This window comes from Pezoporus occidentalis, unplaced genomic scaffold, assembly GCF_034315485.1.
Source record: "Pezoporus occidentalis ecotype Australia unplaced genomic scaffold, CSIRO_AGI_Poc_V1 ctg46, whole genome shotgun sequence".
In the NCBI taxonomy this organism is placed as follows: Eukaryota; Metazoa; Chordata; class Aves; order Psittaciformes; family Psittacidae; genus Pezoporus; species Pezoporus occidentalis.
In genome coordinates, this window is record NW_026915791.1 from 1734806 (window position 1) to 1762001 (window position 27196).

Consider the following 27196-nt stretch of genomic DNA (forward strand, 5'->3'; position numbering starts at 1 on the left):
AAAATTGTACAAACCCATGAACTCCTGAAGGTTATCAAGAAGCAGAAGAGGCAGTATGTAACAGGGAAATCATATTCCAACTGGAGATGCCTCCTGCTTGAATCGGGAACCACTATACTAATGACAAAGCTCAGGCTCCCCACCTAATTGGAAGATCTTCCAGTCTTCCGAATTGGTTTTATTTTTATTATTGCATCCTTATCCCATTAGTTGTGCCTTTAACCTGAGCCTTTGAAAGCTCTAAAGCAAACCTGCTGATACATGGCAACTAGTAACATTAAAGATAAATCAAAACTCTTGCCCAAAATTTCCAGTTTGAATAGAATATAAATAAGTACATCACATTTGTTGAGAGCATGAATTTTCATTGCTTCCAATGACTTGTCTATCAAATATAAGAAGCATATTTGTACTTGAGTTTCTGAAGCTAACCATGTTTTGCACTATATTCTGCATAAAGCTGGCCTCCTATGCAGAAAGGCACACTACTGAGAGCTTGGTCAGACTGCAGCAGTAGAACATGTGGAAAATGAAACAGGATATGTATTTTCCACTTGCATTAAGGGTAGCCATATGTTTTACAGGCCCTGTTACATCTCTTGCAGCAAGAGTTTCGTCAACAGTCCTTTACACAAAATGCTCAGGTATGGAGCCATGAAAGTCTGGGTTGATGAGCATGGAGCCTGGTTTCCTACAAGCTTTGCTTTTAGTTGAATTTAATACTGGGAAAGTTACAAGCTCTTATTTAGACTTTCCACATTTGAAGCAATATATCAAGCCTTTTCCTTGATCTCACTTTCACTGTCTAACATGTGAAGCTTCTAGTACTTGGTAAAGAGACGTTTTTCCCAGAGCAGGACCACTATCCTGCTGTCACCTATCTTCTGTTCAGGCAGTCATTTTCACAGCACTTGTAAGGACTCAGAACTTTGTGGCCCTTCCTGCACACTTCAGATAAAACTGAAAAAACTAACAAGCTCCAAAACTACAAATAGAAGCTAGAGAAGTGGTCAGCTGTGCACATACACCTATCCCTTATGCACATGGGTCTCTTACCATCCTACCAGGAACTTCCAAAGAAATATCAGTGAGTAATAAAGGCAGATCTTGTTTTGAAAGAGTCTTCCCAGTTAAAAATCACAGCCTCTAAACAGGCCCTCAACATGCTAAGGTCATCAATAAATACAAACTCTCTTCAAAACACAACAAGCAGCTCTAAAACAAGAAATTCCCAATTTGAAACGCATCTTCCCTGCTATTAAAGAAATATCTCCCAGCAAAGCTATGAACATCCGTGTATCAAATCCCGCTTGCGGGTATGCTTCACCCAGTGTATCAAGATCTCTGCATATGACAATGTAAATCACTATCAAGCACCTGAATAAAGTCATCTAACCTGAGTACAGGAAAAATAAGTCTGGATAGCAGCAGATAAGCATTTCTCACAAACCAATCTGTTCCAGAGGTACTAGTCCAATTTATGTGGAAAAATGGGTTTTAGAGGTAGAATTCATAATTCTGCTTGCTACCAAAACCCATAACATCAAGAGATTAATATGACACCATATAAGTGCCACCCTTTCCCTCAGTCTCTGGGTTTCATAGGCTATATACCTGTCACACACTTTGTGCCTCAATTCTAAGACTGAGAATCTGGTTTGACAGCTTTTGTTCTCACTGCACCAGTTGGTCTCTCCATAAACCCAGTCTCCTAAAAGGAAGCTGATTACTAGCCTTGTTTCTACTGAGACCACACTAAGCAAAGGAAAGTTATTTCTATTCTACAATTATCCCAGTTTTCAGTATTTTTCTCTTTACAGAATAGTTGGGGTTGGAACAGACCTTAAAGATTGCCTAGTTCATCTAGAAGTCCATGTAGACTAGGGAAAAAAAAAAAAAAACAACAAACAAAAAACCCAAACCCCACAAGGACTCATTTTTACAAGAAAGAGCCTTTGACAAGAAATCCATTTTTAAAGGAATCAGACAATTTAGAAAAATAAGTACTAAACATTAAAAAAAGATAAATGTGACCATTGACCTCAGCACAGCAGGCAAGTGTAAAATGCTGCTATTTGTACATAAGTATTCTTGCTTACAACCATCAGGCATGGCCTGGGGGCAGAGGGAAGGACACTGATGGAAAATGTCTGCTGAATAGTGAAGTGTCTTCTAGTGCAGGGGAATGGTCCAGCTGCAAGGAGGCAGGGACATGAGCTTCTCTAAGCCCCCACTACAATATAAAGGACGGACTGGGGAAGCACTGGCAGGAGCAGATGGTGTGAATTACAGGCTGACAATTTAGCTGAAGGAGTACATAAATTGTACTGCAGGTCACTACACACCTGGGCTTAAAAGGGACACAGAAAGGGCTTATAAATTTCTTCCTGGGCTTTGGTATATAGAAGGTATGAGAATCTCATCCAGAGAGATTACAAGATGCCAGGAACATATGAGCATACTGCGCTCCAGCATTTGCTTACAAATGCAGAGATTTCATTCTTAATGCAAGTCAAACAACAGTGTTGGTGGCTTTTTCCTTTGTGACCAGCTGAGGCAGCTAGAGCAACTGGAAAGCTTTCAATTTTTTTTTTTTTTAAATCAGTGTTTCGTCTCTGTTAACTTTTAAAACATACACAGATTGTGGGATAATTGCTGCAAGCTGTAAATCGTGACCAAAATTACTAATTCACCTTCTTGGCAGACAGAATACAGACTAATCACTGGGTTCAGTACCAGGACTTTTCCAGGAACAAACCCTCAAGATCTGATCAACAAGCAAAGGGTCATCACAGCACCTGTGCTTGGTCCAGCACAACTTATCCTCACTTTCTCCAAAGGGAGATAAACATTCCATGAGGATGATAAAAGAGTCAAAACCAGAGTCCATGCAGCTCAGTCTGGTCTCCAGCAATGGCAGTAGGAGGTGTTATCGAACACTGTTTGCTCTCAAATTCTTGTACATTAATTTATCTAATCCCTTTTAGACTTGTCTGTGGGTCTTCTCATTCCCAGATGTCTCTTCTACATTTCTGTCATTGAATAGTCCCACTGATTTCCTTGCCTCCTTACCACTTCTACTACCTGCTGAAACATCCCTTGAAGGGTGCTCTTCACATCCTGTTTTCTTGTCATCTGAATTTCCTCTTTACATCTGACCTGCCATGATTTACAGACTCTTCAGTTCTCTGCAACTTTGAAGAGGGACAAAATTCATAAGCTTTCAAGATCAAAATTATTTTCCCTGCCATTTCCCAAAGCTTTACAATGGTATAAAACCATCAGTAAATGGAGAGTGGTATCAACAAAATAATTGCCTGAGTGTGAAACATACTTTTTACTCTAAATATTATTATTCATCCTTCTGCCTTACCTACAGAGCATAGTTACTTATTTTTTTAGTCTGAAGACAACATAACACATACCTGAAGATGCAGGAGAGCAGACTGTTTAAAGAGGTCATTTAATAGTGCAGTGTTTGTTTCCTTTGGATGGTGGTCCTGTGTTATTCCTTGCATGTTAGCCTATGGTGATTAAGGTAGTACAGCAGTGCACCTTGGAAACAGCACCGATGCTTTTAGAAGGCTGCCCTCACCATTTCCAACAAGAAACCAAATAACAAACAGATAGAGCCCATCTTTTTGTTTTTACAGTTACAGAAGATGTTGCCCATCATAAGAATGTCAATAAAAACCAGTTGCTTTAATGTGTTTGTATCTTGGCTCAAGCAAATGGTAGTGAGGTGGACTGTGAACTGGCTGAAGGAGAGAGGCCAGAGAGTTGTAGTCTATGGGGCTGAGTCTAGTTGGAGGCCTGTAACTAGTGGAGTGCCTCAGGGGTCAGTACTGGGACCAGTATTATTTAATATATTCATCAATGATTTAGACGAGGGAATTGAGTGTGCTATCAGCAAGTTTGCTGATGACACTAAGCTGGGAGGAGTGGCTGACACGCCAGAAGGCTGTGCTGCCATCCAGCGAGACCTGGACATGCTGGAGAGTTGGGCAGGGAATAACTGGATGAAATATAACAAGGGAAAGTGTAGAGTCCTGCATCTGGGCAGGAACAACCCCAGGTTCCAGTATAGGTTGGGAAACGACCTGTTAGAGAGCAGTGTAGGGGAGAGGGACCTGGGGGTCCTAGTGGACGACAGGATGACCATGAGCCAACACTGTGCCCTTGTGGCCAAGAAGGCCAGTGGCATCCTGGGGTGTATTAGAAGGGCGGTGGTTAGTAGGTCGAGAGAGGTCCTCCTTCCCCTCTACTCTGCCCTGGTGAGACCCCATCTGGAATATTGTGTCCAGTTCTGGGCCCCTCAGTTCAAGAAGGACAGGGAGCTGCTGGAGAGAGTCCAGCGCAGGGCAACGAAGATGATTAAGGGAGTGGAGCATCTTCCTTATGAGGAAAGACTGAGGGAGCTGGGTCTCTATAGTTTGAAGAGGAGACTGAGGGGTGACCTTATAAGTGTCTATAAATATATAAAGGGGGAGTGTCACAAGGATGGAGCCAGGCTCTACTCAGTGGCAAACAATGATAGGACAAGGGGCAATGGGTACAAACTGGAACACAAGAGGTTCCACTTAAACTTGAGAAGAAACTTCTTCTCAGTGAGGGTGACGGAACACTGGAACAGGCTGCCCAGGGAGGTTGTGGAGTCTCCTTCCCTGGAGACATTCAAAACCCGCCTGGACACATTCCTGTGTAACATTATCTAGGTGTTCCTGCTCCGGCAGGGGGATTGGACTAGATGATCTTTCGAGTTCCCTTCCAATCTCTAGCATACTGTGATACTGTGTGAAATGCATCCATGCAACCACAACAAAATTTCTGGGTAGAGTGCATGCAAAAGAAGGAGCCTAGATAAGGAAGAATCAATGCTGCTTTGAAGGTGTTAGAATGAAGTATTGATATTTTAAGTCTACATTAACACTAATGGCAAAACTATAAATCATGGGGACAGGCTTAATAAAAAGGATCCTGTCTTGTGACTGTTCAGAAGAAGTCTTTAATTGATTTTTGGCATCAGTCAGGTAATTCTGAGATCAATAGGACACAAAATCCACCTATTTGCTTGTTAGCAGCAGAATTAGATTTTATAGCACAGACTCGCTGCTTAAAAAGCCTGTTTCATGTGTAAAGAGTGTGCATCTGCTACCTATGGAACTGAACTTATTTCATAGAAGTTGTTTGATATAATACTAAGTTTAAATTAGAGCCCTCTTAAAGTTATATATGCTTGCACTTCAACTCAATCAAATGAATATTAAAATTAGTAAAAAAAAAATATAAAATTTCAAAGCTTTTAAAAAAACTAGTGTATAACCATTGCAAACTGTACTGTGGACCAGTACAGCTCCAGACTGACACAAAACAGGCTGTTGCTTCCAGGTAAGACTGCTGACAATTACAAGAAAGGTCACATTTATTTGTAAACCACCTAAATGATGGAGCAAGTCCTCAAGGAATTTTAAAGTTTACCTGGGAACAATATATAGCAATAAAAATGGAAAACAATTAAGAAAACGTCCCTTGGATGCCACTCAGGCAATGGTTAGATTTGACCAATGTGATCCACATGTTCCAGAAAACACATTGAGATGTGGAGGATACAGTGCTGTATCATCTATCTCAGATCAAGGGGGCTAGAAGCATGGTAAAACCAGAATATTTTGTGCCAAAGTCCCTGGGTATACTTATACACATCAAGAGGCAGAAAGCTACAAAGACCTCAAATTTTCTTAAAAAAAAAAAAAAAATCAGTTGAATCTCTCCTGAAGCATTCAAATCAAAATAGCACAAAAGCATCCCTTAGATAAACACCAAAATCAACAGGTGTGTTACTTCTCCATCCTTAGGAATCTGAGAATTTGAGACAAATGACTGCTGCAGGCAGTCATAATGAAAATTTATGTATTTTCAGCGTTATTGAAGTATGTTCCATCTTGTGCTCACTCCACTACAAGATGGAACGTACTGATGACATCAAAACTATTCTCACTTGTTTCTAACAGAAAGTCTATAGAGATGAGGCTTTTACCTAGTATTTGGTATACAAAAGCCACTATACAGGAGCCTCCCCACCCTCAAGAAGGGTTTATGCACTAGAGAGCAACTATTTGGTGATAGGAGTTTCATTTGTAATTCCACACACTGCTGAAGTGAGCCTCATCTAGTGATCCCAGCCACTACTACTACTATGAAAACGTAGGATAACGGACACTTTAAGCCACAGTAAGTTCTTTGTCATGAAAATCCTGGTTTATCCTCTGCTGCATACTACATACACATGCACACAAATCCCTCTTGCCCTCATTTTTGCCAGATTTATGCAACCCATCTGTTCTGCTAAACTGTTTCTAGCTTTTAAAGCCAAAGTAATTGCTTTTTTTTAATGTGTTTTATGCATATTTATGATCATTTTACTTTTTCTAGCCAAATATCCCATTTTCTGCAGAACCAATCATCACTAATCAGAATGCCCAAACTGCATAAAGTAGCCAGAAGACCTCTCCTGTCAACAAACATCTCTCCTTTCAATCACACTACCATGCAGATGTCAAAAGAATAAACAAATCATAGGCATTTGGTGTCCCTTACACATGAGGTATAACTGTGTGTGAGCAGAGCTGGTGTAGAATTAGTCACAAGCATTCAGTGCAGCCTAATTACTCTCATTCCCAATGCAAAGGAAGAACTGGAGAACCTGCAAAGAATATAGCAGCAGAACAGGCGGCAAAGGTGCAATAGATGTGCCTCCAGGGTTATGTGCAGACTAGAAGAAAGGTGATGCCTAAATCTGCAGAAACCTAATGAGCCCTGGTGAAGGACTGAGGAAGAACAGAGAGTTCCTTCAACCTGGAAAATCTGACATCCCAGTTTCCTATTTCCAGCAATGCCCTTCTGATCTGGAGTAGGTGACATACTCTGCTCATCAGCAGCCCCGAAGTGCAGCTTTTGAAAAGCCAATGAGGAGAAACTGCTTTTACTTCCACTCGACAGCACAAGCCGCCCTCTGGTGACCTTTCAGTTAACGGAAAGGCTGATCAGATAACAGCACGTAAGTCAAACACATTTTGAGATAATTGTGACTGGTGAGTTGAGAGCACATGGAAGAAAATTGTAAGTTATAACTGAGGTAGTGACGAAGGAAGCTAAAACAGGGTAGGTCCAGAAGAAACTGTGGTAAGGTTGCCGCCTAAGAACGCGAGATCTGGGGTCATCTTTTGCAATGATAAATACTGCAGATGACATCTATCCTTCCCTCAGTATCCAAGCTATTTTTGTCCTGCTTATAGCAAGCTCTGTTAAATCTGTGAGAAACACAAGGAAAACATTTTGGGAGAGTCAAGAGATCTATTAACCATACCCAGAGTTAACTGACATTTCCAACCATACAAGTATTTTAGCAAATATCAAGACCTTGGGGGTCTATCAAGAACTTTGGGGATTCTACTGTAGTAATGTAGCAATAGAGAGGCACTTTGCACTAGATTCTCACCACCAAAGGAAGATAATATTTAATAAGTGCTCAAATTCCCTGAAGTTTCCTAGTACTCTGATAATTGCCTCCCATTAATGCCATTTCTAAACTACCAGTGTCTAGATAAAGTACTGCCTGGAGGCGGAGACTATGCATAGGCTAAGAAAAATCCAAACCCTGATGGAGAATATACATCAGGAAAGAGCAGCTGAACCCTAAACTCTTCTGGAACTCAGATTAATGCAGAAAAGCATCTATGCTGTTCTGACTACTTTGCTTGTCACAGTAGGAAAATACACTGGATTAAAGCAGCAACTACATCAAATCACTTTCAACTTTATAAGGGGTGCTGGGTGCTATTGCTTGTCAGCCTTTACCTATTCAGCCCTAAGGCAGCTGATTACCTATATCTGTCCTCTGCTCCCTGATGGATAGGATCTTGCTGAAGAGCCCAGTCCATTTTTCTACCACATGCATTTTTAAAAAAAATTGGTGACTAAATATAACAATAATGAATGTTATGGCTAATCCAATAAAAAGGATTATAAAACATTTTATAATCCATGCATTAAAAAGCTTTGCCCATGAAAGTTTACACAGCAGTTGCTGAAAGTGTGCGCCTATTTATTAGCATGTTGAACATTTTTAAAATCTTTGACTGCATAAAAATGATAAAACATTGGTTAAAGCTTAAGCATTGGTTACTGAAAAGCTACAGGACACACTTTACAGAAGACAGAAGAAACTGGTGAAAACATTTTACAAAATTAAGTATTACAGGGAATGTGTTCCTAGATTTTAAACACCACAGCCCAAAATGGAAAGATCTTTGGAAAGCATTATCTGGTGCATGAGTTACAGGAAGAGTGACTTATAGCTGTCATTTAATTAAGAGACTGTCCTCCGCTGTCACAATGATTTATAGTTGTACAGCCCTGACACATAGATTGGAAAAGAAAAATTGCAGAGTTTTTTCCTGCTTGAGCTGCTAATGAGCACAAGGCTTCTGTTATCCATCCGTGGCCTAGAATATTAGGATGAGCTTCCAGCCTACGAAAGTGGTGAACAATTAAATTTGGAACAAAGAATACATATTTTTGAATTTTCAAATGGCTCAGAACTGAACAAGGAACAGTCTCTCACTCAGTAAAGTCAGTGTGGGTCCCTTAAAATCATGTGGAGTTCAGGGCTTAATTCAGGAAAAACTCACACAAGAGTTTATTCTCTCCCACAGTTAAAATTTTTATGACACTTCTGGAGGAAACTGGAGTGATGTACCCCGGTTTAAACTGCCAGATTAAAACAAGGAGAACTACACTGAACTTCAGAAAGAAAAATCTGGTAGTGTAATTCCTCCCCCTACCCCCAGATTGTAGCATTCCTATCATTGTGTTGAATACGTTGCATGCTTCTGTCAACCTGGATAAAGGCAAGTGCAACACTTAAAGTTCAAAGCTGTTCTGGTGGAAAACATATGGAAGATGAAGCTATATAAATATCTTTGTGTCCAGGCTTGTTCTCCGTACAGGAACAAACACAAGGTGAACACATACCCTTTAAAAATCTGTTTTAACAAATCATTTCAGCTATGGACTCTCTTAACAGAGTGGGGTTTTAAATTATTTCATCAAAAAGTTTCAATCACTTCTGCGGCTATTAGATCTCATTTCACTATTCTTAACTTGTGCAGTAGAGCAAGTGCATCATCCCAGGAGCCTACATTTCACTGCTACTTGCACTGCAATTGAAAAGAATGGACTGAAAATACCCAGCAAAAGCCCTGTATTATAAACCAAAAGAAGGACACAGAAAAGACCTGGAGCAGAATTTCTGAATATCTTGAAATTAAATTAAGGAAAGGATTTATTCAGACTTACTATATAATGTGGAATTAATGGCATGACTGCATTAAGCTTTAATCAAGCTATTATGAAAATTTGCTCATTGAGGAAAAAGAAGAGTGGAGAGAATGGGAGAAGCAGCATCATTTGTCAGTGGTAGGAGGTGTGCTGTAATATTCTGATACAAATGGATACCAGGAATAGAAGAACCAGGTTTAGAAGTAGGAAGATGTCATATATCCTTTGATATCCAAATGTACATTCAGAAGGAAGAAAATAATCACTTCACAAACTGAATGAAGAATTCCTCACCCATAACTGTACATTCTGGAGGTGGATCTTCACTTGCTAGAAGCATACATCAGCAGATAGCATGCTTATTATCAATGCAGATGAATGAAATTCACTCTCAGTGATGAGCCTTCAATGACATCTCATGGCAACTTAATTCCTGCACTTCTTGATATGCAATAATCCTAACCCCACTACCCCAGATGGAAGACTCCAGAGGCACTGAACTCACACAGGCCCACAGAATTAATGTAGCATATTCCAAACAGATCTCATGACAGTTTAACAGATTCATTTTCTAAAAGACCTCATCAAATTATTAATCCACAAAGTGTGGCTAATTATAACAATACCAATTAATGGTAGGTAACCAATCTCCAACACAGTAAGCAATGTTAAATGCATGCAATCAAAACTAATCTGAAGCTGATGAAAGTAGAGTTTATAAATTAGGATTAGGAAAACCAAAGTGTATAGCACTTCTGGAACACCTTACTGAGAGGCAACAAGTGTGGGTGCCAAGATGACCAGGTGATGCCAAGATGACCAAAGATTCTTGATGATCTGACTCATCAGAAGCCATTGGCAAGCATTTAACTGAGCAGTCTGGCTTTTGTTCCTAAACAAAGACCAAGAGCAGCAATCTCTAGAAGTACTTCACATATGAAAAAAAAATACAGCCTTGTAAATTTTCTTTGGCTTTTAATATGCATTGGTACTGGACCATCAGAGGCCTCTGCTGTTTAAGCCATCCAGACCTGGAACTGACAACAAACCTCAGCGAAAGGAGTACATGACCACCATCCACAAAGAAATGGGCAAACATGTCAACAGCTAGCATCATGCATTTAACAGCACAGTACCACGGTGTGCACAAGAATCAGAATATCTTACAGCAAGAATGAAGGAAAAGCTTTGTAAAGAGATTTGTACATGTCTCTACAGGATGGTCCACCTCTATTTGTAAGGCATGAGTGAGAGTAGAAAACCATGCTGAGAATTAAATACATGGAGAACAGACATTGCACAGCTGTTACCATTTGTTACACAAAGTATAACTAGACAGTGTGTTCCCTTTCTAGGAATTTTTTCGTTCTCACCAGAAGTGGTTTTCACCAAAAGTCAAAACTAGCTACAAATCAGTCACAATGCAGAAGTGCTCTCAAGGAGTACTGGGAGTGCTCTGCTTGCTCCATCTTCCTGGTGGTAGCAGTAAATACCACTGAAAATTAAAAACCAGAGGCTCACAGGGCAGACTCAGCATGGTGCACAGCTTCACTCCTCCAGCCAGGTGGCAGCTGGAACATCACACTGATTGTGCCAGAGATTTTGTTAGCAGATGTCTGGCAAATTAACCAATGCATGTTCTTCTCCTGAGCTTCTATATATAATAAATCTAGCTATCAGATTACCAAAGTCCAGAGGTACTTGTGATAGCTTTAGATGAAGTACCCAGAACACTAACAGAGCATGGAAACAGTTGTGGGCATTGAGAAATAAACAAACATACACTGCAACCTGGAATGAATATTAAATTTCTTGTTTGGACAGTACAAAGTGCCTGTCTGGGACAATACACAGTTTGGGTTGGGCTCACCCACCTTGTCAAGCATGGTGCAGATGAAACCAATCTGCTCCTGCTAGCCTAAGCGGTTTGAGGCAGCTCAGGTGTCACTAAAGTACACTGCAGCCTGGAGAAGGGTCACTCAGCAGTGTGCTATTGCATGAACTGGGATTTAACTGTTGCATTATCATATTCCAAAGCATAATTATTCCCATAGGTTCTCCCCACAAGGATGGTTTGAGACAGCATTGGTCTACACATTTGTGCTGTGTAGACCATGAAATTTGCAGAACATGAAATCTCCACAATTGAGCTATCAAAATCAATAAATTTGCAATTGCTACCTTATGTCTATTGCATTTCACTAGAAGTTCCTTAATTAGTTTCTTTTTTGAGTACATGGGTCATTTAGGTAATTAAATTCAATCCTGTCTTATCAAAGGACTCTATGCCATTAAATCCCATTTACAAGCTCACTGTGCTCGGTTTTACAACCACTCTAGGCTTCAAATTCTTATCAATGGCTCTCACTGAGAAACTGTTCTGGGACTTCACTCTCATGCTTGATAAAAAAAAAAACAAAAACCAAAAACCCACAAACAACAAAATATTCAATTGTTCACACTAAGCCTAAGACTGTTGTGACGCATAATTTTAAAGTCTTCCATTTCCATGGCTACTAGAATATAAAATTAACATCTCAGATCAAAATGAATACGGGTGAAAGACACAGATATGCTCTCATAAGAAACTGAAGTCTAAAACACATCCCAAATATTCATGATGTCCAGTGCATTCCACTGTCACCAGCAAGGACATTTTTCAGTATTACCACTACAAGCACTTTACAGAGGTCAAAATATTTCCAGGTATGACCTAGCACATAAGATGCCACCAAAGGCACCTGGTTACACAGCACAACCAAGAGGGCAGAAGAGGAGCCCACAGACTAAGGTAGTTCCGAGGGACTTTACAATATAATTAGGACACCTAATCCAAGGGCACAAGCCACATACCAGCAGTATGGCCTTTCCATTTCTGCAGGTAGGTTGTTAATACAAGCAGAGATAGTGGTACCCTGGGAGGATTAGGCAGACAAGCTCAGTGCTGTTTCTACAAGCACCAGCATCTACTGCTGCATAAAAGCTTAAAACAGCAAGACAAGCACAGTGAAGAGGCTTGCAACCTAAAAAGTAAGTAAAAGCAGAACTTGAAGTTATTAGTATTTCACAACTTAAGGCAATTTCATGGATTTTTAGACTTGACTCAGGAGTTTTTACATGCCTGGAGCTGGGGATATTGTAATTATGCAAGGATGAATGCTAAAAGAAGCCCAGATACTCCAAATGCTTATTTTCACCTATAATTTCTGAAAACTAACAGGCCAGTCTTTAGTAAGTGTGCATTTGCTCTGTGCTAATATCTGTGGAGAGGCAAGGCAAGTGTTGTTCCTGCTCCCATAGTCACTCCTCTGTGAGGGAACTGGGCAGCAGTTAGATTTTGCTACCAGCTACTTGTACTCGGTTCCGTGAGCAACTGCAGCATAACATAAAACACTCCTCTGAGTGCAACTGAAAGGACAGGGAGGTTGCTGGTATCCCAGGTAATTTTATGATGTTTCTTCATTTAATGAAGCATGGTTTATACCCCATTTGCTGCAAACATCTTAGCAAGTTAAATATAGATATATATAATTAGCATGGAGTCACACAAGTATATCAGGATGAAATTACAGTTCATTGTTCTTAACTTCTCTCACATAAGGGACCTGATCCCTTTCACAATGGGCAATGTTAATTAGCATCAACAGACTTTGTGACAGAGTCAACATAAACCAAGAGCTACAATTTGGGAGAGAAGAATCAGGCAGTTACACCTGTCTCAAGCATCATATATTCAGATGCCAGCACTGAAAGTGTAATTAAGGAAGCCAAAATATACATTGCCACAGGCACTTTGCTAGGGGTGTATGAGACCAAGGCTTGGCACCCTCAGCCCAAACAACCCAGGTTACTTCAACGCTACCACAGTCCTTGCCAAGCCCTGTCATAACCTCCAAAACGTACCAGCCACCTTTGAAAGCAAATGTACTAACAGTTCCATTTTGAGACACAAATCTGGGCTATTCCAGAGCCAACAATGCCCTAAATATCAACACAAAATGTCCTCAGATACACTCTTCCCCTCCACCTCCTCTTTTGTTTTTACCCAAGGATGTGTCAGCTGCTACAGCAGGCTGTCAGATAGACTCTTATCTTTGATGCATGGGATCTTTTGTCCACTAAGAGAAAAAAATAAAATAAAATAAAAATAAAATCCAAGATTAGCAGCAAAATGCCCCTGGTCTCTACTGTCACAGTCATGCAAAGAGGTCCCTTGGCAGACAGTTTTTTCCTGCCCTAGGAGCTTCTGCCTAAAGCAGGTCTGTTTTATTCTTGTCCTTAAATAAACACACGTCACCAGTGAGTTCCCTTTCCTCCCAAGGCATCAGGCCACAGGTCAAGTTGTATTTGCGTGGAAGCAGAGTGGATGTATTCAGCCTAAGTCAAGATCTGATGTACAGATCTCTCAGCAGCTTTTCAAAGAGCATTACAAGCCTAAAAATACAGCAAGTGCTTGCAAAACATTACTGAGAAATATTTTGACATTTTACACTCGCTTTCATTTGCTGCAAGTTTTCCATTTTATTTACATTGCATTTCCACAGGAAAACCCAGATAGTGAAACATGCAGAAGTTTAACATTTTCACTTCCCTTTGCATGCAATTTCAGCTAACCCTTAATATCCCCAGAAAGATATATCTAAATAAATTGGCAATTGGTTTGGGATTTTTTGTTTTCCCAAACACACATTGAAACATGTTCTACTTCACAGGTGTGCTAGCTTCCAAGAATACTTCTAATATACGTTAATTATGAGATTTTTCATTAGGGAACTTACTACTTTGGCAGAGACTTGGAACAAAAAAGTCGGTTATGAAAGAGAAAAGCAGACAGGATCCACACTGCAGTGCTTTTTGACCCCAGACACCTCTGCATTGCTTTATTTATTTTAAAACTATATTTTTACAGAATGGCTTCTATCCCCCTTCTGAGCCACCTCCTTTCTCCCACACTGATGCCATCTGACCTTTCAAATGCATACCCTCCCCAGCCATCTCTTCCTTTCATGATAAGGGTGCATTAAACAGACACACTCTGAGCACACTGTGGCTTATCATTGCTAGTGCTGAAATGTCAGGAAGTTAAAAGCACATGCAGTCTTTCAGAGCTCAGCTTTTCATAGGAATTGAGAGGTTGGGTTCTTTTGTATTTAAAATCCAGGGGAAAAAAAAAAGGGGGGGGGGGGAAGAAAAAACCTCGCTCATCTCTAAATCAATTCCCATAAGAATTTGCTGAGCAGAAGTGTGTGTTCTCCATGTATCCCTCAACACAGCATGTTAGGAGAGCCTATATTTTTGCCCAGTGGTGGGGCCTCATGCAAAAGGGTCTCCTCAGGCTTTTGAGGATGTGTGGGGACTTGTCTCTACACATCCCCATACCACTTCTAACAAAAGGATGCAATTTCCCCCCCATAGACATTAAAATAATATCAGTATCAGCATCTACCTAGTTCCTATTGCCCAGGTCTGGCAGGATCCTGGTCTCCAAGGAGGGGTGTAGGATGAAGGCCCTGCATCAGGGTCAAGCAAAGCTTTGCCAAACAAATCACAAGTGTTCAAGTTGCCTGTCTGGGCTTTTCTTCCACAACAAAAGTAATTTATCAAAAACGTCACCTGGTTTTGTGCAGGCACAAATCCTGCAATCATGAGACACAAAAGCTCTACTTACCGTAATTTTTAAACTTGCAATTTTTAAAATGGCCGTAATTACCGAAACATAATTTTAGGCTAAGAGCTTGATAATGGTTAAAAGCAGAAAGACTCAGCACCAACATCCAGCCCAGGGAAAGCTTATGGCTCTTCAGACTCCTCCTGGCTTTAACAGAAGCTGAATTATATCTTTAGCTCTTGGCCAACAGCCAGGCTGGGACATGGACCCCCAAGATGCTCAGGTGGGTTCGCACTGCACAAGGGTCTACAGCTGGCTTCCACACAGTGAGATGACTGTGCCATCTAGCTGCAGTTGTAACCATGCTTCAGCACACGACAGTGACCCAGCTCTGCCTTACAGAGCATTTTAAACAGCTCTGCTTTCCAGATAAAAATCATATAATTTATTGCATCTGTGCCATGCTGGTTATTGATGTATGCAAAGGAGGTTACTTTAGCCAAGACGTAAATTATTACCAAGAAGAACCAATCAAGCATGTAGTTGACAGGAATATTTATTCCCCTTTTCCTTACAGCTTTCTTCTATTACAAGCTTAGTTAGCATTAAGATTGCCATTTTGCAGTGCTTGTTTCTGCACTGTTCTATGTCTATTAATTTAAATTCATTCTTGCTTCTTACCAAAATATATTACCACCCCCATGCCTAACTGATGCCTCCACTCTTTCTGGTCTTGCCTTCCCATGTACCACATCCAGGCAGCTGCAGCATCTGTGAATGCACAGATTTTACAATGGTGTGGAGAGTGCAAAAGGGCTTAGCTAATAATTTCAGCAGTAAACACAGCCTTCAAAACAAAAATGCAAAGGCACGGGGTTTGATTCATCTGCCCCAAGGATTATTTTAATGATGCAGAAAGACTAAATATATTTTTAATTCCATATTTTAATTTAGCAAGAGTGTCTCAGTGGCTTTTAAATGAGATTTAAAGTGCATTTTATTCCGCCAGGAATAAATTCAGTCAGTGGCTAAAATTAGATTAGTGGCTCCAATGCCTAATTAGCAATAGGTTTGGAAGCTACCTTTTGGAACATTCTGGGCCACATCTCATTAACCCATCTTTAAATAACTTTCTCTGTTGATATGTATATGTGTATGTATGTGTATGTGTATGTATATGTATATGTATATGTATATGTATATGTATATGTATATGTATATGTATAAAGGGGGAAATTCAGGAATAAGACAGAGGAGACTTTTACCTTTTTAACTGGAAACTGAAGCAGCAGCACAGATAAAGGCTGGACCCACAAACAATTTGGCCTGTGAGTGGGGGTAAGACTCCAGGATTTGCCCCGTGCCAGGATGGAGGTTGGACTGGGGATCCCTGTTCCAGCTCATGCTGCTGCACACCCCAGCCCCTCTGTGAGAACCTGGGAAAGGACAGAGTAAATTCATTACGCATGTACTGAAGAAACACATGGTGTGCTCCTCACAGCCCTCCTCCGCAGCCCAGGGAGATTGAAGGAGAAAGGTCCAGACACAGACAGAAAAGGGTGGCAAGAGGCACCCAGCAGCCCCTGGCTGAGGAGAGCCTAGCAAGATTGGGGCTCTGCAGCCAGGGAAGAGGATGATATGAAGTCTACAAATACACAAGATAAATGTTTCTGAACCCTCACCCAGCCAAGACCAGCCCTGATTCCCACAGTCTGGGGGGTTTCTCAGGAGATCTCCACTTTTTATGTTGCTCCTGTAAGCAACAGCTATGGCATGAGCAGCCCAGCTGACCACATTGACTATACAAGCAGCATCACAGGCAAGATGAGCTGGTGTGTGTGGTGCCCAGCATTGCATGTAGCAGCATGCACTGCCCAGGCCCAGCTAGGGGTAAGGCACAGAAATTGAGAAGTAACACCCTGTGTTTTCCATGTAGCCAGTTCTAAACGTGATGCTTGTACAAATACTATTACAGTGGCAGTTTCTACATTTACCTTCCCATCTGAGGAAAGGTAACTGCTGTGTTAGCCAAGACCTTCTCCTGATACACCTCCACAGTCACAGCTCCAGCTCTAAACTCTTGGGATGCTGCCTCCTGTCACAAGAACAAGGGTACCTGCCCATGTTCCAACAACATCCCTGATACCACTGATAACCGCAGGGTCATTCCAAGTAGGGTGTTTCACCAGAGCTGGTGTGGCACATGACAGGAGCCGCATCCTTCAAAAGCCTGGTTGAGGCAATACACATCAAATATCACCAGGGTCCAAAGACTCAAATAGTCTTCCACCCATGTCCTCAGTAATCACAAACAGCTAATTAGCAGCATAGTCAACACACCCTGCCCTCCAAAGGCCAGCATGATAGTTCAGCTTCAACTACACATTTCTGATTAATGTTTGCCAATGAACAATTTCCTGCCTACAGCATAAATGATTGTCACAAATACCCAGGAACATGAAAAATTGTCAACAGTTGCTGAATGCTAAATATTGTTCATGCTTGATTGCTGTAATGGCATGTCATTGGCTTTGAAAGACAGTTAGGCATTTATTGTCATCATTAATATGGAGTGATTTTATCATCCAACCTCCCACTTCACTTTCTCATTTTCCCTTATGTTGTCTTACTATATAGCCACTCATTTCTCATTTACATTTTTTCTCTTAACAGTACAATGATTTGCAAAATCAAATTCATTCAAACTTTTTACTGTCCTCTTTCCACATATATTTCATTGATTTTACTACCATGGCAGGATGTCTTTAGCTTATATTTCTTCACAAAGTGTTTTACAAGATCTCAGGAGCACTCTCGGTGTTCATTTTCTTCCTCATTAATAGGTACATAATCACCACAACAGTGTTCCAAACTCTTTGTTTTTTATAAACCTATATTAAAAAAATAATCTCTTCTTTTGGCAAAAGATAGCTAATCCTGTGTCTCCTGACAGCTAGGCGATCTTGGCAAGAGAAGCATAAGACCATCTGTCAGTATATCAGACTGAACATTTGAGCTCAAACATTTGAGCTCAGAATTTCACCCAACCCAAAGTATTTTTTTTCACGTGTTATTTTTATGAAGAGGAACATGCTGAGTTCAGTACAGCTTTACTTTAGTACTTATGTAAGTTAGCAAAAAGAAGTTACGATAATGATTTCAAGAATTTTAGTACTGTATCTTGTATTTCAATATCCTATGAAGGACAGTAGTAAAACTGAGCTAAAAAATATGCATACCCCAAATAGAAAATGTTTTCTTCTGTCTAAGACATGAAACGAGGGGGAAAACACCAACAAAACCAAACCCCAAAATATGGCCAAAAGAAAAATATACCACATTGTAAGAACAAAGTCTTCAAGTCAAATCAAGTCCCATGAATACTGGAGGCTTCTGAATGTGATTTAAAGAAACAGACCAGCAAACACAGGATGAAACATGCTGAAAATTTTGAGAACGTTCTAATACCCAAAGAACTCTAAAATAACTGATCTTGTAAAAACAATTTAATTACTCATAAGGAGGCTTAAAAAAAAAAAGCAAAACACCACACAAAACTGACATACTACCTCATCCAAAGCGAAGCTAGAATTAGATATTCAGAATCATCCAAGCCACTAACTTCTTTTGAAATTCTGAACATATAATTTGGAAGTTTAAATAAAAACTAAATTTGTCTAAAGAAATGAAAATAAAATTGTTCCCTGAAAAATATTGCAACATCTTCCCTTTATTTTCTGCATTCTTAGCAGCTTAATTTCATGAGAATTTGAAGCTAACTCCAGAGTTGACCATCTTTCAAGCACCGACATATTTTGTAATGACACCCCAAACACAGGATATTCTTCATCCTTGGTTTGCCACAGCATCCATGACACAGGTTATTGTAATGCAGCTCTGACCAACCCAGCAGAGCTGATCATCCTTGAACTTCATAGATCATAGAACGGCTGAGGTTGGAAGGGACCACTAGAGATCATCTAGTCAAAACTCGCTGTTCAAGCAGGGTCCCTAGAGCCCATTGCTCAGGACTGTGTCCAGGCAGAGATGCATTCTCCCCTTTAAATGAGGGGCAAGGACTCAACCTCATTCTCTGCCTTTGCACTGACAGAAGCATTCGGTTACAGCAATGACAAACATTAAGGAGCAATTCCCCCACACATCCCATCTTCCCCCAAACTAGCTGGAACACACAGCGAGGACTGGATGTTTTTTTCCTCCCTAACCTCATTACTGCTGATTAAAGAACACTTACAAGTTTAAATTGCTTTTTTTAAAGTCTGTTCTAATTATAAACACTTCATTGCTGTAGTACCTACAGCAAGATATTAACCTTAACTTGCATTATGCTAGACTACTTTCACTTTGATATATATAACTTGTGACATGCTCACTTGGCTAGTGATAGTTTCTGCAGTACCTGGATGAAAGTTATGACAGAAATAAAAACAACCCAGAAATTTCTGTAAAATAGGTGCCTCAGTTCAGCAGTAAACCCACTGTGAAAGCTTTGACTTCCTTGGTTTTATTGCAGGAGGGCAGGAGGATGGTAGGGAATGTACAAGGCCACTCTAGCCTCCATCAGAAATATGGTAGTGAGGTCCATATGCATCCTGACCATGGCAAACAGGAAATTTAATGAGCACAGAGTGAGATACCTCCCTGCAGTAATGGTAAAATGTGTTTGCATTGCTGTAGTGATGCAAACCTACAGACATAGAACCCCCCAAATTTCTAAATAGAAATGTATTTTTTTAGGCCAACCAGGCCAATTTCGAAACACAAAGAGTTTCAGATACTGTCCTTTTGTCAGGTCACTAGCTTGTTTTCTAGCTAGGCAACTGATAAATTTTGTACGTGGTCACAAGAAATAAAAGCTTTATCAACTAGCATAGCTGGAGAAGGCAGACAAGCTTTCAGGTATGCAAATACTCGGCCACATGTAACACGTGCAACATAGAGGCTAGAATCAATTCCTCCAGGTATAACTTGAAGCTAATCCTACAGAATTGGAAGGAAGGATACATAGCGACAGCAGAATAGAGGGAATACAGAACTGGAGTCAATTACCAATAGCTCAGTGGTGGGTAATCCCACCACTTGTCAATGGAGGGATACCACTGACAAGTGGTGTCCCTCAGGGGTCCATACTGGGACCAGTGCTACTTAATATCTTTGTCAGGGACATGGACAGTGGAATGGAGTGCACCCAACACTACTGAAACTCTGATGTCAAATGGGATCACTGCAGGCTCAGCCCAGAATCTAGACACTAAATTATTTATAGCACAGCTCCCCAGCTCGAAAGATTTTTAACTACCCAGAACCCTGCAATATTTAAATATACCTGTAAATTCCTGTGGGAAGACTACTACAAGAACCATTTCTTTAATGATTTTCTATCATTACAGCGATTTTGTTTGAAAACATTTTCCATAAACCAAGTGTAACAGCGCCATATTCAATTAGTTGAAAGAAAAAGAAAACAAAAAATAAAACAATGTTGCAAAGTACAGTTTCCCTCTCCTTCTCAAGATCACTGTTCAAAAAGGTTGATGGCTGGGGTGAAATCAGTTGGTGATAAGCAGCACCCTGTGTGAACGGTTGGTTTACGCTTCAGATCAATCTCCATGTCTAGCACAGACACAGGACATGTCTCTACTCTCAGCTGCAGCAACTACAACCTTCATTTTGCCTAATGCTATAGCTCCCGTTCATTAACACATCTCCTAAGCTCCCTTTGTTCAGCCTGCTCCTGTATTCATGCCATACTGCATTCCCACAACAGAGAAGGCAACCACATCATTCGCTATAAACCCATCAAAGGCAGTTACACTACACATTAGCTGGACCCAAGAGACATCATTAGCTACTGTTCTGAAATACTTCATTGGCTGTAATCAACTTTGGAAATAAAAAGAAAATAATGCATATAAATCAAGCTATTTATAATAACTCTTGATGCCAGAAAACCCAAACCAGGAAAGAACCTGGTCCTAACCTCATAGACTCATAGAATCAATCACAGAATCATAGAATAGTTAGGGTTGGAAAGGACCTTAAGATCACCTAGTTCACCAACATTGTTTTCTAACACTTTTTCAGAACATTACCAAGTTTCTGATACTGATCCATCCTGCCCAGGTAAGCACAGTATCAATTTATTGCACATGAAATTGTAGGATTCTGGCATTTTTTCTGCCCACTTGAGGACCTATTCAGTAAGGAAAAATGCTAATGTAGCACCTTTGAGCTAGACCTCACTCCCCCCAGACAAAATTTGCACATGCAGAGCACCACTGCAAGAATATTTGGGAAGCAAGTGAACAAGACTCCTTACCTAACCCCAGCTGTAAAAATGTTAGATGTATAACTCAAGGTTTTTACTTGACCTCCCTTTATAACCCATGAGTTAGACCCTCCAAATGGCGACTCTGCTACGAAGGTGGTGTTTTGGAAAGGCTAGAAGGATCACTCCATTATCTTGTATTAACTGGACCTCCCCATTAGCCACTGAAGGAGTCTTACACCAGGTGTTAGACAAGCTTAAACCTGAGAACAGTGAGGTAACAGCATGGGAATAGCTATGTAATGGATAAGTTAGGCACTAAACCTTGTCTTACGATCATGACTTAATATACAGCAAGAACATCTCTCTGAGAACCTTTCAGATTCTAGGTATATACGTACTCCAGTGACCATATTTGGGTGTCTCAGTGCTTTGTCACTCATTCCTCTGCTTCACGCTAGTCTCTGCTTTATTTTTGATCTAAAACCCTGCCATGGTCATTGACCTAAACTACACAGTATATTGGGTGGCCGTTAGTGCAGGCTGGCAAATGAAACCTCTCATTTGTCCTTGTTGGCACTACAAGAGGCCCTGCACAGGTAATTAGGACCACCCATAGAAAAATGTGCTCAGGCCTATGAAGAAAATTTGATTTTACATGACACACTAGTGTCCCTTCAGCTGTGTGATTCATTATACCAAAGCTATCATTTATTATTTGCATTAAATAGAAGTTTCCCTCCCTCCTACCCCAACCATCTCTTTCCACTGTGAAGCAGCCTCATCTTTTTTTCATATTAGATTCCTTCCTGATGCTGTGGCCAGCTTTCTCCAAAGAGTTCCACTTCATGAACAGTTATTTATTCAACAGCTTGTTTTGTAAGGAAGGGAAATCCAGTTGCATTTTCTGGTTTCATCTGGCAGTCCCTAACTTTCCTGCAGCTAAGCACAGTCTCCCAGCACCTGTGCTGGGCAAGGCACAGAGGTTCTGAGGTGCAGACCAGCAAAGGACACAAGGAGTTCACCAAGAATTGCCTCAAACTTCAGAAAATAAGAGTAAGTATTCAAACGAGGAAACAGGGACAGCAGGGTCAGAGCCCCATCCTAAAGGAGAAAACAAGAAGGGAGACTTCTATCAATACCTGGCATGCAGGCTGTGCTGCAGGAATCTACCTCCAGCTCCGTCTGATTGTTTTAACCTTTGAGGAAGCATGAAGATGCATTACAGTAGCAAATGTGCAAAGACTACATTGCACCCTTGGCCTATCTTAGCACATTTGTATACTTACTGGACTGACAAATCTGTTCTGCTGTGCCTGGTTTCCAGAGCTGAGAACATCAATAGTACATGTGGGAGTATCCTTATATAATTTATTTATACCCTATATTGACATGGTTATTGAATATTTACTCTATGAATATATCTGTTTGGTTTAGTAAATTGCTGGGAAAGAAGAATTCTGAGACATTGATTCTCTGCGAATAGATCAGAACTGCTCCAAAGTGGTCCCACAGACCTGGAAGAGCTGGAAACAGTCATGGTGCATCACACTGCTTCCTGGCATGAGGCACATTGTTTGGAACCACATAGCCCTTTGATATAGCATCACTTCAAGATTAGTACTACATCTGCAAAGGTCTTGGGGTAGACCATTAGACTGCTCTGCCTAACTTTGTCTTGGCCTGCCAGCACATTTCTGTTTTACTTGGAAATACTGCTGTTACAACTAAGATAATTGGATCATATGCTTCTGCTCTGTATGGTGCAGCCATAATTTTATATGGCTAGCAGTTACAGGCAATCATTCTACGTACAACAAAATATTTACAACAAAAGCAAAGATGCAACGCAGAGAAACAGACATACTACAGCAGCAGAGAAGGAGCAAGAAGTAGGGACCTGGAATGAGGCATGGGGGTAGTAAACACATGGGGTGATAAAAGATGGGCACAGGCTAGCACAGAAGACCCCACAGCTACAAATACCATTGACTGACTGTCAGTTATAGAAATACAGATCTAGAGGTGGGCAAAGCTGGGTTTGGGGGTAAAAGAAGCTGTTCCTTTGCTCTCATTAACTCAGCTAAGAACACCCCCTTGGACATGATACAAAACTGAAGACACATGAAAAAGGAAGTAGGTACAAGGGCACATTAGCAGACATATAAAAGGTTAAATGATATAAAAATGAGCAGGTGGGTCCTTGCATGAGGAAGAAAAAGCCACCAGCAAGGACATGGAGCTCCTCCTGGTGAAGGATTCCCCAATGCTGATGCTCACTGTGACACCCCAGGCCAACTCCAAGGTGAAACCCCAACTGCAGCACCCAGAGGAGCTGGGAGTAAAACACCACAAAGAGGGCAGAAACTAAATTTGCTTAGCAGTTTTAATGACATTATTATGGAAGCTTTATCTGCACAGATACTTTTCTTTCTGTAATAAATATAACTGGAATACTACTGATTCTTCCATTAAGCTGTTAAGATTTCAATTATACTAAAACCAAAACTTTTGCCTTATATGATGCATTTCCTTGAGATTGGGCATAATGAGTACATAAAAAGCCATTGAGAAGGGCCTTAGAAATATATGGCATTTTTCCAATAAACAATCCAAGCAGCAGAAAACCCAAGGTTTGCTATGGAGTAATTTATGCAGCCCATATAGCCCATTTTAAAAGACTAAAACACAGTGAGAGACTAGACTATCAGAGCCTTGGAGGGCCAATTGGCTAATGATCAGTGCAAACAGGGTCCACACTTTCTGCTTCCTAATAAGGAGTTACAAAGTGAAAAATATTTCACAGTACTACCGTTCTTTTGGAGAAACTAAGGATCTGGAAGTTCAGAAATGATTTTTTTCAAGGTCAAAATTGGCCTAATTGACTTGCATGTCCTCACTGAGAAAAACTCAGCAACAGCCTGAGAACTGGGCATGGCAGCTGGGTCCTTCCATCTGCTTTTAGCTCTCCTGTTCCTTTTGTATCTTAGCACATATTGGATAGATCTGGTCCATTAGTTGAAAAAGACTTGCGATACAAACAACTAGGATTAAAGAGATGTATGAGATGACATAACCTTCAAAGATAGCAATATTACTTTGAATTCCAGCAAAACTCTGAAAATTGTGTCCTGTGTATGTGGACTACATTCAAGAAGACCATGAAAGCTAACCAAAAATAGCAAAAGCTTTTTACTTTCAGGAGTTGAAATCCACATGTACATTTATGATCAACATATTAGAGGCACTGTACACCCACACTTGTAAATCTTATCTTAAAAAAATATACCAGAATACGAGGCTGCAGAAGAAAGGTAGGGCAAATCTCTCTACTAATGACATCACCCTGAAAAAACTCCACTACTTATTCACTACTACAAAAGGATTAGTTCTGTCACAAGTAAGTGTATTAAAAAAACCAAAACACATTCACAGTAATGCACAGCCACTTCTACTTGCACCAAAAATAGTCCCACTAGCAAGAATTCAGGCCAGCACTACAGAATACTAAATGCAATGCATCATTGTTGTGGTTTAAACCCAGATGGCAACCAAGTCCCACACAGCCACCCTATCATCTTTTCTTCCCTCCCGGTGGGATGGGGAGAGAATTGGAAGGCTAAAAGTGAGAAAACTCAGGGGTTGTGATAAAGACAGTTTAATAACTAAGGCAAGTGCTGCATGTGCAAAAGAAAAGCAAAACAAGGAATTCATTCACCCCTACCCAAGGGCAGGTGTTCAGCCATCTCCAGAACAGCAGGGCTCCATCAGATATAGCAATGACTTGGGAAGGCGAAACTGAAGAGGGACATTTTACAAGGACATGGAGGGATAGGACAATGGGGAATGGCTTTAAGATGAAAGAGGGTAGATTTAGATCAGGTATCAGGAAGAAGTTCTTCCCTGTGAGGTTGGTGAGGCATTGGCACAGGTTGCCCAGAAAAGCTGTGGCTGTCCCATCCCTGGCAGTGCTCAAAGCCAGGATGGATAGGACTTTGAACAACCTGGTCTACTGGAAGGTGTTCCTGCCCATGGCAAGGGGGCATGGGATGCAGTGAACTTTAAGGTCCTTTCCAACCCAAACCACTCTGTGATTCTATGGTATGCCATCATTCTTAACTTCCTTTTCCCCCAGCTTTACATGCTGAGCATGACACCATATGGTCTGTAATATTCCATGGGTGCATTGGGGTCAGCTCTCCCCACTGCGTCCCCCTCCCCTCCTCCCCCATCTCCTTGTTCACCTCCGGCCTGCTTGATGGTGGGGTGAGTTGAGGAAGAGAACAGCCCTTGACTCTGTAAGCACTGCTCAGCAGTAATGAAAACACCACTGTTTGATCAACTCTGTTTCCAGCCCAAATCCAAAACATAACCGTATACCAGCTATGTAGAAAATTAACTGTACCCCAGCCAAACCCAGCACAAGCACTTCAACTTTTTGTCATTTTCAACCTCTAATTCAGGTCTTTGGTTTAAACTCTAAGATGTTGCACAGCCAGCTATACCACTGCATTTTCTAATCTGTTAGAGAACCTGTTAGAGAACTTTCTAAGGACCTGTCGTGGTTTAAACCCAGTCAGGTAATTCGTTTGCTCACTTCCCCCCCTTTTCTTGCCCTCCCCCTGCTCTCGGAGGGATGGAGAGGAGAATCGAAAAGAATGCAACTCCCACGGGTTGAGATAAGAACAGTTTAGTAACTAAGGTATAACACAAATCACTACTGCTACCACCAATGATAATAATGATAAAGGAAATAACAAGGGAAGAGAATACATCATCTCACCACCAGCCGACCGATAACTCGCCCCCCCAGCCCGACCAAGCTCCGACCGATACCTCCTCCAACCCCTCAGTCTCCCAGCCCTTCCGGCTAACTCCCAGTTACATCCTGGGCATGACGTGCTGTGGTATGGAATACCTCTTTGGTCAGTTTGGGTCAGGTGTCCTGTCTCTGCTTCCTCCCGGCTTCCCCTCCTCCCTGGCAGAGCATGAGGCTCACAAAGTCCTTGGCCAAACCAAAACATCGCTTGTTATCAGCTCTGTTCCCGAGCTGAAAGTCAAAACATTGCACTGCACCAGCTACCAAGAAGGGGAAAAATGACTGCTACTGCTGAACCCAGGACATTATCCACCCCTTATTCCATACCATTCACGTCATGCTCAGATCCCATATTTTCAATATACTCTTATCTTAGTGCATAGACCAGTCCCTATAAAGCTGCTGAGTCCATCTGGTCCATGATGTCAGGCTCCATCTCTTGAAATAGTCTTCCAGAGCAGGAGAGACTGTGTGCAGTGTTCACACTCGTGAATAACCTGGGCAATAGTGTCCATTGCTAAGTCCACCCCTTGATCATGAGTCCATCTCTATGTTGCATCTCTGCTCTGATGGCCTGAAGTGCATTGGGCCCACCAGGCTCAAAATAATTCACTGTCCCCTTCAGCAGTTTCTGCAGCTTGTTGCTGGGGACTCCACACAGCTGCCTTCCATCTCCGATGCTTCCAAAGCACTGGAGGGGCCCAGTGGACTAGATACTTGCCCATACTGTCCCACACACCCTGCCACTCAGGACTGTCCAGCTTTGGGGAAAATCTCTTGGTCCCCCCATATCGTCGTCTAACCCCAGACAAGACCCAAACCTGACTCTGCTTAACTTTTGAGATCAGACAAAATGGTTGTGGGTAGAACACAGCCTGTGTGTGTGCCAGCATGCTGATCCCCATCACAATCAGCAGGCAGGTCCCAAGGATGCCCAAAGGCCATTCAAAACCTTCAGAACTCTCACACGATGCTGCTGTACTTGTCACTGGGGCGGGTGCAGCTGCTGTGCTTGCCGGCTCTCCCACCGCCAGCTTCTCTTTTCCTGAGTCCAGCTCTTCCTCCTCTGCCTTGCTGGGAAATGCTGCGTGGTCTCCTGCATCCTCCTGGGGCTCGGCGGGCGGCTGCCGGGGAACGCTCT